The following is a 12926-nucleotide window of genomic DNA, read 5'->3' on the forward strand; positions in this document are numbered from 1 at the left end:
TTTAGGTTGCAACGCTAGTTGCAATAAGGGTTTCTATATAAAATTATGTAAAAATGCAAAAAAAAAAAAATAAATAAATAAAAAAATTAAAAGTATAAAAATGAAAAAGGCCCAAAATATAATACATATTTATTATACTTTTATTATATATTTTTTTTTGTGTGTTGAATTTATAACACTTGATTGTTTTATGTATGTATTTTTCATGATATTTTGTTTTATTTTATTACTTAGAAATATTATTGTTTTAATTATTTAAAATTTTTTGCTATATTACACTTTTATTTTGTTTATTTATTTTTATATTGTAAAATATATATATTTTTCACAACTCAAAATATGGTTTAAAATTGTTAAAAAAAAAAGTAACCTCAAAGCATCTTAAATTATAAAATGACATAATATGACCTCAAAATTAAAAAAAAAAATAAAATCATAATTTTAAAGTTAATTGATCAAAATAAGCAACCAAATGTGTATGAGAAAAAATTTATCTTTAAATAATTTGTTATTAATAAAAAGTAACTAGTTAAGATAATATTACATCAAAAGTAGCCAAAAGGTTGCTATTTTTAAAACTTGTATAATACTAAAATTTCTAAAAGCCAAAATTTTCAAGTTTTTTTTATTTATAATAATTATTTTAAATTTTGGTATCTATGCTGACGTGGCAAGTCGGTATTTGTGTAAATAATTTTGTTGAAGGTATTTTGTAAATAAAATTAATTTTACTTATAATATTTAAAAAAGCTCCATATATTAATATGCAATACTACAAAATTTATATAACTTAATTTAATTATTATATAATTTTTTTGAAAAAAATTAATATGTAGTAAATGTATTTTTATAATTTTTAGTAGCTAATTTATTATATTTGACCATTTTGCTAATTTTTTTATTTTAAAAAAATAGAAATTTAGTCATTTAGTTTCTAATTTTATGGTCAATTTGCATCTCAGCCTTGTCTTTATAGAGAAATGCAAGTAAATGGCTCTATTTTTAACTTTATAAATAGTTAATGTCTCTTTTTTAAAATAATAAAGTAAATGTCTTTTTTTACTTTTTAATACCTAAAATACCCTTTATTATAAAAAAAAAAGGTATTATATGTTTTATTTCTTTAATAGAAATTATGAAAACCAATAGATCAAAATCTCTCTACTGAATTTTTGTCAACTATTTTTTCATTATATAAAAGGTGTTATATGTTTTATTCTTTTAGATTTTGTTGTTGTTGTAGCTGTCTAATATGTTATTAATATATTGTATGATATACAAACAATATACCTTAAACCAATATATATATCACAAACTTAAACTAATATACTATTAAATGAATTGTTTTCCACAATATACAGTAGCATACAAAAACTTATACCACAATCATAAGCAAATATACAATAGTCAAAAATTAATATACCACCAGCATAGTGAAAAAAAAAATTATACAAAAAATTTAATTTAATATTCCACAAGTTTTTTTTTATTGTTCTTTTCTTCATGAAATACCAATGAACATAAAATCAATATACATCAGTCAAATATAACTATACCTCATACTTAAATTAATATTTAATAGTTTTTTTTCCTTTCTATCCTTCACGATATACATATCACATACAAACAATATACCTTAGACCAATATAAATATACCATAAACTTAAACTAATATACTATTAAATGATTTTTTTCCACGATATACAATAGCATATAAAAACTATATTTTTCAATCATAAGCATAAATACTATAGTAAAAAATTAATATACCACCAGTATAGTGGGAAAAATATATATATATATATATATATATATGGAACACTTCTTAATGGGTAATACACATTGATGGGAACTAAAAAAAATTAATAAGGTAATAATCCAATAACTTTTTTATGGAAAGTTTCTAAAAATTATTTTTTTAAAAAAATATATATATATTTATTTTTTATAAAATTGAAAATAATAATTACAACTAATAATTTGAAAAAAAAAATTATAAATTTTTTTAAAAAAATTAATTAAAATTACTACTTTATTATTTTATGAAATTATGAGTTTATTAATAATTTATTATTGTAAAAGTAAAAATCATTTACATGTATATTAATGTGTTTTTTTTTATTAGAAGAATATAGGAGCTTGATTGTGGAATCCAATTGTCTTAATATTATTCATATTCTTAAAAATAAAACGCTACAATACTTCTTAGTTCTTACTTAGGCTATCATTGTTAAAAAAATATTATTACCATCCAATGATTTTTTTGATATTACCATGAATCATTCTCCTAGAATAACTAATGAGGTGTTGTTCATTATTTATATTTTTAGGATTGGAATATGATAATCTTGTCTAGGGGTCAAATATAATTTTTTTGTGCTAAAATTCTTGTGTTGGCAATTGCCATTATTCAATAATGTTTATGACACTTTTTTCTTCCTTCATTTTTTTTTTGTTAAAATTTTCTTCATTAGTTTTGTTCTTATAGATTTGGTAAGCTTAAGTATTTTTTAAAAAAATAAAATATATAAATAATTGTTAATTATTATAAAATTAAAGATTTTAGGTTTAAAAAAAATCTTATACATTTTATGTGTATTACAGTTTAAAGCTTAAAATTATTATTTTTTTATTTTCAATAATGCAATTTAGAATTCTAGTATGAAAAATTTTTATAAAAAGATAAATATACACTTTTTTTTCTTTTTAATCTTTAAAATAATTTTTATTAAAAAAAAAATAGTTTGTTAATTTTTTTAGTTGTGTTTTATTTTTTAAATAACAATTCCATTTATAAATTTTTTATTTCTATTAATAGTTTTATCTATTTTAGGAATATAGAGAATAACAAAATAGGAAATATTAATTTTTTAATATTTAATTAATGATTATAAATATCAACTATTAGATATTTGATCCAATGGTCAAGAATAAAATACCCATACATGGGTAATACCCATTAAGAGCATACCCATATATATATACCAAAAACTTAATCTAATATTCCACATGTTTTTTTTTCTTTTTCTTTCCTTCATGATATACTAATGAACATAAAGACAATATTTCCTAGTGAAATATAACTATACCTCAAACTTAAACTAATATTCCACATTTTTTAATTTCCGTCTTTCGTTCATTATATACCATAGTACATTAAAATAATATACTACAATCTTAAACTAATATACTACCTTTCTGTTTTTTTAATATATTATTGCACATAAAAACGATATACTATTGTGCAAAATAACTATACCAAACACTTAATTATTCAAGGTTATAATTGTATTATCAAACTTTTAACAGAATGGACATTGTGTTAATATTTTTTAAAAAAATGGACATTTATTAACTTAATTGTTAAATTTAGGGCCATTTTGCATCTTGGCCCGTCTTTATATGTCAAAAAGCCCAGCCCAAAATCATAGGGCACCAACTTGTTATCTCTCGTTGAAATGATGCGCCACATGCTTCTTCATCTCCTTCTTCTTCTTCTTCTTCTTCTTCCTCTTCTTCTTCTTCTATAGCACAACAACTTCTCTACTCTATTCTTTGAAATACATCACCAAAACTCTACTTCCTTTATTTTATAGTACAATTTTACATTACACCATACATAAGCTTTTCTAAAATACATCACCAAAATTCTATTTTTTAAAAAAATTATTATACTTTATTCATTTCAAATATATAATATTAATATATATGTATATCCTCATACAAAAATAATTATTAAACCCAAAAACTAATTAATAAAATATGTTAGAACAATGAATAGTATTATATAAATTACTATAATGCAAATTTTTTGCCTAAAAACTAGAGATTAGTCTCCTATAAAATTAACACGTGGATCCGATTTTCAAAGGATGGATGAGCTGTTAATTAAGGACTCTTCGAGAATTGACCTCGCTTAAACCAAACTCGCGAGATGATGAGGCCTTGACAGAGTTTAGTCGCATACTACACCTTGCGTAATGTAAGATAAGCAAGACTGAGAGGGATTTATATAAGTCGCACATATGTCGAAACGTATGCAATGACTAAGTAGCCTTCTCCTGGGACTAGGTAAAGATCACTTCTTTACATAACAATTGGTATGAATGATGAAACGTACTCGATGACCCAATAGGGACTCTCGTGTCCAGTGTATCGATACATAAGATGTCAATCAATGCGACTCAGATAGAACGCAAATATCCTAGCTAGTGATAGGCTCATCAGCCCTTTTTATGAATATAGAATGCATCTAAAGCCTGCGAGCTTGTAACGTCCCCGCTTCAAGCCTCCATTGGGCCCTTACACCCACGGACTAATGGCTCTTATACACGAGTACGCCACTCTGGCTGCTTCCTGGATTGATGACTGACCCTACAGACCAACACAAGTGTTTCCAGCGTGCTTTGTCCTCACTCACACGCATCCTGGGAAAACTTCCCAGGAGGTCACCCATCCTTGAAATTGCTCCAGGCCAAGCACACTTAACTATGGAGTTCTTTCGAGATGGGCTACCGAAAAACAAGATGCACCTTGTTGATATAGGTAGTACCAATCAATCCATTTATGCTCTCTTCAACTGTGTAGTCCCATACCTACACAGTCTCAGAATCATCCCGCTTTACCTTCCCCAGGCGGTGTGGGATTACACAGCTTACCCGGTATTTTCCCTTACGGATCACGGGACTACTGACTATCACAATCACCCCCCCTTACGGGGTCCGACGTCCTCGTCGACCACACTTCCGGCTGGGTCAAGGCTCTGATACCATTTTGTAACGTCCCCGCTTCAAGCCTCCATTGGGCCCTTACACCCACGGACTAATGGCTCTTATACACGAGTACGCCACTCTGGCTGCTTCCTGGATTGATGACTGACCCTACAGACCAACACAAGTGTTTCCAGCGTGCTTTGTCCTCACTCACACGCATCCTGGGAAAACTTCCCAGGAGGTCACCCATCCTTGAAATTGCTCCAGGCCAAGCACGCTTAACTATGGAGTTCTTTCGAGATGGGCTACCGAAAAACAAGATGCACCTTGTTGATATAGGTAGTACCAATCAATCCATTTATGCTCTCTTCAACTGTGTAGTCCCATACCTACACAGTCTCAGAATCATCCCGCTTGACCTTCCCCAGGCGGTGTGGGATTGCACAGCTTACCCGGTATTTCCTCTTACGGATCATGAGACTACTGACTGTCACAGAGCTTGTGTAGGAACATGAATAGACAAATCGCACCCTATAAGTCGCATGCGTTGCTACACTTATTAGAACAGATTAAACTGTTCTTCATTTTTTCTTTTACGTTTATTCTAATTTAATATTGTTATTTATTATAAAATGGTTCTATAACCGATCAGTTATGTATAACTAAAAGGACACTTACTTTCTATATAAAGGAGTGATCCAAGATGAATAAACTAAGCAGAAATCATTTGTAAAAGTAGACTAAGCATATTGTGATCTGACTGAACCACTATACTTCCTATGTGGTCATTTTATTTTCCAGTTGTTCAATTGTCTTGGCAGTTTCTTTTGAATACTTGATATTCTAAGTAAAGTACTCACTATTTCTCTTTATTTATTTACTGCTTGCATACAATTTGGTGTTGTCCAAATTCCTTCGAAAAAAATTTGGCGCCATCTGTGGGAAGTTCATTTATCGATTTTGGAGGAAAATCATCATGGCTGCCAACCAAACAAATGGAAATAACAATACAAGATCCTTTAATGTTGGAATTATGCACGTTTCATCCCTGGAGATGGAACAAACCCAACCGATACAATCATCAGAGGTGTGGGACGGACCAACATCACTCCCCAAAAATGTTGGACATGCTTGAGAGACGTCCACATCAACGGCTACAACAGACCACTTCCTGTCGCTCACGCCAACAGTGGCCTCCGAAGGCATTATCGAGCTTACGATAGCACAGTACACGACCATGTAGGAATAGATGCATGCTCTACAGGCTAAATTCGATGGAAGAGAATGAGTCAGGACCTGACGTCCACCTTGGGTCCCAAACCCATGTTTAGGCAACCCTCAAGTAATAATACAGCTAGCTGTCGTACTGATCGTCCTAACAGTAATCGTACTCGCAAGGAACGAGAGATTGAACAAGGAGGTTTCAACCTGAACCAACCTACACGCGACTCTGCACGAAACAGGGAGCATGTTGCCCCCAGGGGCGGAGCCACTCATTATGTTAGAGTGGCCATGGCCCCCCCTCAAATTCTCAAGAAATAGATACATATTTAAGTGTATATAAAATAAATGTAAATAATTAATATATATATATATATAAGATATATATATATATTGTTATTGTGCACTTTTTGTAGATATTATATGAATCTATATAATTTAATTGTAATTTATTAATTAAAATATAAGTTATTTAAATTACATATATTTTGTTTTTTATAGAAATTATAGTTTTGTAATTTCCACTAAATAAGGCTATATAAAATAATATTATTAAATTAGAAATAAAAATATAAAATATAATGACTCTAACACTATTCAATAATATATATGAATATTTTAAGAAGAGGAAAAGAATTTTGACTAATTAATTATTAATGTATATATTGAAAAAAAAAATTTATTTTCAAAAGAATTTTATGCTAAACATATAAATTACTATATAATATTAATTTTTTATGTAATTACTAATTATTTTGTCAAACAAAATTATTAAAATTTATATGTAATATTCACTTTTACATTTAAATACTGTATTTTAAAATATAGTGTAATTACTAATTATAATAGATTATGTAATAATGTAATTTATATCCTAGTAAGTCTTTATAAATAACTTTTGTGATGTATAATATGTAAAAAAAAAGTTATTTAAAGTAAAAAAATTTAATAGTTGGCCCCCCCAATGATTCAGTCCTGGCTCCGCCCCTGGTTGCCCCTGATGTCAGTCGTCAAACTAAGAGAAGAGAGGAGAGACCGCAGGAGGAGGATCCTGAATGGCGAAACCCACGGAGTCGGGCCCAATCGCGAACATAGGTAAATGAAGGTGATTGTCACTCATATTCTATTGATAGTCGTTCTACTAGTATTTATAATAGGTTAAGATCCGTGGAAACTTGACGTGGGGGAAGATACCACGTGCATAGAGGTGATCTCTGCAATCATCTCAATGAGATTTTTAGGGCACAGTCCCAAACACCAAGAACCGCGATGACAATGAAGAGCCCTATGATCCCCGTGTGGGCGATCAAGGCACTCAAAATGCAAATAATGCGACTAATCTAGTCAACCCGTCAATCGCACCAGCTGCGACCACAGAGGTAGTTATCCCTACCAATATAATAGCGATAGCCGCTATACCTGCAGTAATCCAGACCAACCCCATATTAACAGGAGGAATTGACCAAGAAAGCTTCTTACGAGCATTAAGGCTAATCGAGCAGCAGAGAAAGCCCATTTACAAGCTTCATGGGACGTCACCCTTTACAGAGGAAGTGCGACAAGCCAATTACTCCCCAAATGCTTCAGGCTCTCAAAATCTCTCAAATATAGAGGTACTACTAACCTGGTCGATTATCTAGATAAATTTAATACGATTATGGAAATAGAACAAGTACCGTAATTGGCAAAGTGTCGGACACTTGCCTCGACTTTGGAAGACAATGCCCACGACTGGTTTAGCTAGTTACACGAGGCATCAATATCAACCTCGGAGACCTTTGTAGACTTGTTCTTGACACAATTCTAGGCCATGATGACGTAAAAACCGTCGTACACAACGTTGGATAATATCAAATAGGATATTGGTGAGTCTTTACAGGACTATTTTAAGCATTTTAATACTAAAATAATGAAGGTCGAGAAGGTCCCTGAGTCTTTGTTGGTTTGTATGTTAATTACAGGGTGTCCTACTGAGAACAGACTTTTAAAAGGAATTGCAGGCACGACTACCTGAGTCGTTGGTGGAATTTTTCACCATGGTTGAACCACATAAGAGAATTGAGAAGTCTCTAGCAAAACTGGAACGAGGAAAGGACAAATGTGAATCCCCAATACCAAGATCGCATTTTCAAAGTCCACAAACTAAAAGCTTCAGAAATCGAAGTCCTAGAAGACATAGTCCATCTAGGCGACGAAGTCCAAAGCTCGCCAAGTCCCCAACCAAGAAGGATGCAGCCCCGAAAAGGAAAGGGGGCCCATGTTCTGTTAACTACACTAAATTATCTATTCCACGCGATCAAATTTACGCGATCAAGGAACATAATGGCGTTTTTGGAAAACCCCCCAATTCGGGGAAATTGTGACAAAAGAGACCCCAAAAAGTTTTGCAAGTACCACAAAGATATTGGCCACACAACTCTAGAATGTTGGTTCCTCCAGGACAAAATTAAGGAATTGCTCAGACGAGGGAAGTTTGACCAATATAAGAAAATCATCCCCGAGCGAATGAAACTAACAATTCAAGAGATGTGAGTGGTTTTAGAGACCCTCGCAATATCTTAACTATCATAAGAGGGACACATGTCGGTGGAGATTCTAAGAAAGCGTAAGAGCGCTATGCAAAAGAGGCCAAACTAAAACCTTTAATGAATGTAAATAACCTAAGTGAGCGACCCAAAAATTTATTTAAAAAGAAATGTGACTACTTCACTTTCATGGAAGCAATGCGAGATGGGTACACCACCCGCATGCTGATGCCCTGGTGGTAGTCGCTAAAAGCCTAAAATTGGTGGCGACAATGTACACCAAGTTTTAGTTGATAATGGAAGTTCTGTCAATTTTTTGAATCTGCATGCCTTTAAATAGATGAGGTTGTATGAAAAAGATTTGAGGTCAGTGACATATATCGAGCATCTATAGTTTCACTAGAGACACAATTGAATTGAAAGGAATGATAAAGTTACCGACAACTTTGGGAACAACACCTGTTACTGCCAAATTGATGGTTGATTCTACGGCAATTGACCAACACCCCGCTTATAATGCAGTAACAAGTCTCCCCATTTTGGAAGAGATGAAAATAGTTACCTTGATCTACCACCTCACCATGAAATTCCCCACACCCAATCAGTGCGAGGAGTCCAGGCAGATTCGAGGGAATGCTACAATACTGCGTTAAAAATCGTACAAAAGAAAAAGTCAGTGAATGTTCTTTATTTGCTCGAGGCTCCTCCCCCTCGCACATGAGTCTTTTAGAGTCGAAGAAGTATCGCACGTGGAGAAACTTGATCTGGACCCAAGAGTCCTCGCTTGCACAAATATTGCACGAGCCACGAAGGAAACAATTGATGTACCTATTGATTCTCTCGATAATTCTAAAGTGTTAAAAATTGGTTATAAACTGACTTTTTAGCTGCGAGAGAAGCTTGTAACATTTCTCAAACAAAATTTGGACATTGTCGCTTGGAAACATTCAGACATGATCGAAATACTGCCCGAGGTCATGAGTCACTGCTTGAACATTGACCCCGATGCGCGAGGAGTACGACAAAAGCACCGCAAAATGGACCCCGCGAGGTACCAAGCGCTTAAGGAAGAAGTAGACCGCTTGTTGGAATGCGGCTTCATAAAGGAGTCATTTTACTCAAACTGGTTAGCCAATCTTGTTCTCGTACCAAAGCTAGATGGCTCATGACCCACATGCGACGATTTTATAGATTTAAATAAAGCTTGTTTCAAGGACAGCTTTCCTTTACCTGGCATTGACTAACTTGTTGATGTTACCGCAGATCATGAACTTCTTAATTTTATGAATGCTTACTTGGGATATAATCAAATCCCAATGTACGAACTAAAAATGCTCAACTTGCACGCTAAGTTTCACAAGGCTTCTATATCTCACTTCTCACTATTACTTTGAGATAAACTTCAATCATTTATGGAGGCTTAGGAATAGATATTTTTGAGAGCAATTATTAGTTATATATGCAATGTTTAATTTATATTGCATCTTTTATGATTAAATTTATTATCTTTAATAAGTTTATTGTCATTTTTTATCATCATTATTTCGTTAGCATTAATACGTTATATATGCAATGTTTTTTCATCATCAAGATTCATGTTGATCTCTGAATCTTGATTTCATTATGGTTCTTATTTATTCAAAGAATACATTCTTTAATTGTTGTAAATTGATTATGTAAGATTATAATTTCCATCAACCTTTCGATTATAAATATAATTTGAAAATTTTGAAATATATTTAAATGTTGAATTATTTATTAATAATTTATATATAAATATCGAAAAAATCACTGCTCATACGTGGGGTTGTGATCTTGTAATGTATAAGAAAATTAAGATCGTAAACTATGAATAAAACAGTCATCAACATATTAAAGTTTAAAATCTTTAATCAGTGGTTACTAATATGGATTATTGATGTCCATTACTCGGTGCAACAATTTTGATTTAAATTACTAATGTAGTTTGACATCTTAGTAAATGTACTGTATATAATAGAAATTATATATGACAAGACTAATATGTAATTACTCAGTGTTTATCAAACTAATTGTTTACTATTAAATTAGAGATTATATATGACAAGACTAATATGTGTTTACTTTCTTGTTATCAAACATTGTGGTGTAAATTTGACCCATCTTATATTTTGTGCCAAATTTAACCTAATTTTAGCATGTGCTAAATTTGGCACACTTTTTACACTACCATTAGAGCTTTATTTTTTAATGGACTAAAAATAGCAACACACTAATTTTATAGCTCTTCATTGGAGATGCTAGCTCTTAGAGTATCTCCAATAGGGTGCTATAAATGTGATATCTATGTATATTTTAGTCCATTTTCATAAAATTAAACTCCCATGGTGGTGTATAATGTGATTTAAATTTGGCACATGCTAAAATTTATGTCAAATTTGACACAAAATACAAGATGGACTAAATTTTACACCGAAATAAATATTATTTTTTTTCTTTGCCTGCCCGTTTGCACAAGACTCCTTGATGTTGGTCAAAAACTGATTGTGTTGGAGGACTAGTGTGACATCTGTGATGTGTGCTGTTATTTCGATAGGGAAAGCAAAGTTGAGCAAGTTTAAGAAATCGTTTTTGGCTGCTGCTCTTGCAGCTCTGATTTATACTCTATGGAGTAATCCAAATGTCAACAGGTACAAAATGTAACTAAAAGTAGGGTGTCATGTATATGGCCACGGAATGTATCTAATAGTGACAAAGCATGGTTTGATTCTTTGTAAATAGTATAAAGTGTGAGGTCATCTCCTTTTATTTGAGGATGCTCTTTGATTGTATAAATTGACTATTAGAGTAATGAAACATCATCTTATCCATAAAAAAAGGGAAATTTGCGGCAAAAGTCCCCAAATAGTTTACGTTGATGCAGATTAGTCCCCAAGCTCCAAAAATAGCGGCAATAGTACATAAGCTGGACTTTCGTGTTTGTCCGTTCATACCACATCCGTTAGTATGACTAACGGTACACGTGTACGCATAGGATTTAATCGTTGTATTTTTACTTATTTCTTTTCAAAATTGAAAAAATAAAATGTTTTTCCAAATTAAAAATTTAAATAATTTAATTTTTTTTAACTAAATTACAAAATAAAATTAAAAACTGAGACTAAAAAACTAAAACGGTAAAAAAGTGAACATTTGAAAACCAAAAACTCCAACCCCAGAAATCTATTGAACACCACAAATCGTTAATCCCCCTCAATCGTTAATCCCTAATCTCCAGCCTAATCGAAACCCAAAGATCCAACCCCAGAAATCTAGTCAATTGTTTATCACGTTGTTAAATCGTGACCTAAAACAAGTTGCTTCAAGTCGACTGCAGTGGAGGTCCCCAGAAATCGATAGGACGATGGACGACGACGATGGAGGAGGTAAAATCTCATTTCTACCTTTATTTGATGTTTTAATTATTTTTTGTTGTCATAGTGCTTTTTTGGTATCCTCACTGTTCATCTGGAATGAAAATGGTATTATTGTTAGATTGTGTTGGTGTGAATGATATTGTGTTAGGTGTACACATTTATTTGATGTGTTCAGATTCTTAGTGAATGGTAGTGGTAGTATTTAAGGCATTGCATTTTGGTAGATGGTATGTGGGTTGAATAAGTCAAGTTGCACTTGGTTTTAGTGTGGGGCTATTTTATGTGGGGTAAAGTGTTTTGACTGGCATGTGGGAATATTTGCACATGGTGGTAAAGCATATGACAGACACTTTTATTGGAAAGCTTCTATTATTTTACTGTTAAATTTTGTTGTTTTGTTCTTTTCTTGTTGGCAGGTATGTACTTTAGTGTAAATATGCACCATGGAGGTAAATAGTTCATTGACAATGGTTTGAGAAAGTATGAGGGTGGCACTGTCACTGAGTTTGACAAGTGTCACAGTGATATGTTTAATATGATGGAACTAGAAGGGCTGATGATGCAAATTCAGTGGTGCCATGGTCCTCTGCATTTCTGGTTTAGGCCTAAAGATAAACTGTTGAATGATGGATTTGTGCTTAAGGGTGATAAGGATTTGCTGAGTATGTTTGATGACATGAGAAGGAAGAGGTATAGGAAAGTTGAGGTTTATGTGGATCTATCTGGGACTTTTGGAGGGGACTGTCTTGAATTGGCAGTTGTTGGTGGCCCTAGTCAGAAGACAACTACAGAACACTCTACAGTAGCTGGGCCTAAGTTGAAGAGATGCATAATAGAAGAACTCCCTGATGATGCAGATGTTGTTGTTGATGTTCGAGTAAGTGCCCAACCTGAAGACTATGTTATGAGCAAGGCAGCACTTAGGAATCTTGAGGAGGAACTAGCAGATGATTTAGAAGCTAGTAGTGGTGATTCTGAGCAACATGGTGATGAGTTCTTCATGTACATGCCAGATATTGAAGAAGACAGTGAAGAGAATAGTGTGGAGAATTTAGACAGTGACTCAAGTGGAG

Source organism: Cannabis sativa, chromosome 5 (genome assembly GCF_029168945.1).
Source record: "Cannabis sativa cultivar Pink pepper isolate KNU-18-1 chromosome 5, ASM2916894v1, whole genome shotgun sequence".
Lineage (NCBI taxonomy): Eukaryota > Viridiplantae > Streptophyta > Magnoliopsida > Rosales > Cannabaceae > Cannabis > Cannabis sativa.